This window comes from Protobothrops mucrosquamatus, unplaced genomic scaffold (genome assembly GCF_001527695.2).
Source record: "Protobothrops mucrosquamatus isolate PMUCROS unplaced genomic scaffold, P.Mucros_1.0 scaffold608, whole genome shotgun sequence".
Classification (NCBI taxonomy): Eukaryota; Metazoa; Chordata; class Lepidosauria; order Squamata; family Viperidae; genus Protobothrops; species Protobothrops mucrosquamatus.
This window is the reverse complement of record NW_015386906.1, coordinates 639,319-640,200: the sequence shown is the minus strand read 5'-3', so window position 1 is coordinate 640,200 and position 882 is coordinate 639,319. Positions and strand designations below refer to the sequence as shown.

General features: G+C 35.3%; 1 pseudogene; it reads right to left on the bottom strand.

Moving 5' to 3' along the window:
• Positions 1 to 332: 332 nt before the first annotated feature.
• On the bottom strand, positions 333 to 430 carry LOC114922677 (annotated as a pseudogene).
• Between the last annotated feature and the right edge of the window lie 452 nt (positions 431 to 882).

Sequence of the window (882 nt, the reverse complement as noted above, 5' to 3'; positions counted from 1 at the left end):
GTATACGTAATTCTGCTTTTGAAAACGTTTTAGGACATTGGATTCTAAATACAAGAAATTCTCCTAGGCACTGCATATAGATACCACATTGTTCACCACCTTATAAGTGCCACGTAATAGCAAGATAGGCACAATGCTGTTTTGTTTCCATAAGAGAGCTGCACTAAATTCTCTTACTGACTGAAACTTGTTCAAGCTGAGCTGAGAACTTGGTGACAAGACCTTGTAAGTTTCTTGGCGCATTACTGACATGGTTTTTTTATTGCTTCTTCCAGCTGGGCAAGTAGAGCCAAGCAAAATGGCCTGTTGCCTGCTAACTTCAATTCAACTAGAAAAAAATGCTATATATATTTGTGTGTCATCCTTGTCTAGGGGCCATGCTAATTTTCTCTGTATGGTTCCAATTTTAGGATATGTGCTGCTGAAGCAAGCAGAAAAGAAAATACTATAAAATGGCAAAATTATGGGTCATATTCACAGGGATTTCTTCCTCCATGTTGTTGTATCTCTTTACAATTCTACAAAGGGAAGTAATAAAGACTAAATACTGTACTACTAGATTGCACCTTCTGACTAGCATTCAATTTTTAGCCATAAGTGTCTGTTGCAATGACAAAAAAATGATGAAACATGGATCTTGACAATACAAATTACATTCTTTGGAGCTTCTGTTGTGACACTGCATGTCTGTACTTAAGTTTGCATTATGGTGTCATGTTACTTGCCTTCCTTTACACTCTTCCATGGGCATCTCTGTTTCCAACCATGGCCAACTTCATAATTTCTTCAAAAAATTCTACAACTATTTTTAAAAGAAACATTATCTTTAGTACCATTGGAAATAATACTTCACAACTAAAATAATTTTAAAATACAATATTG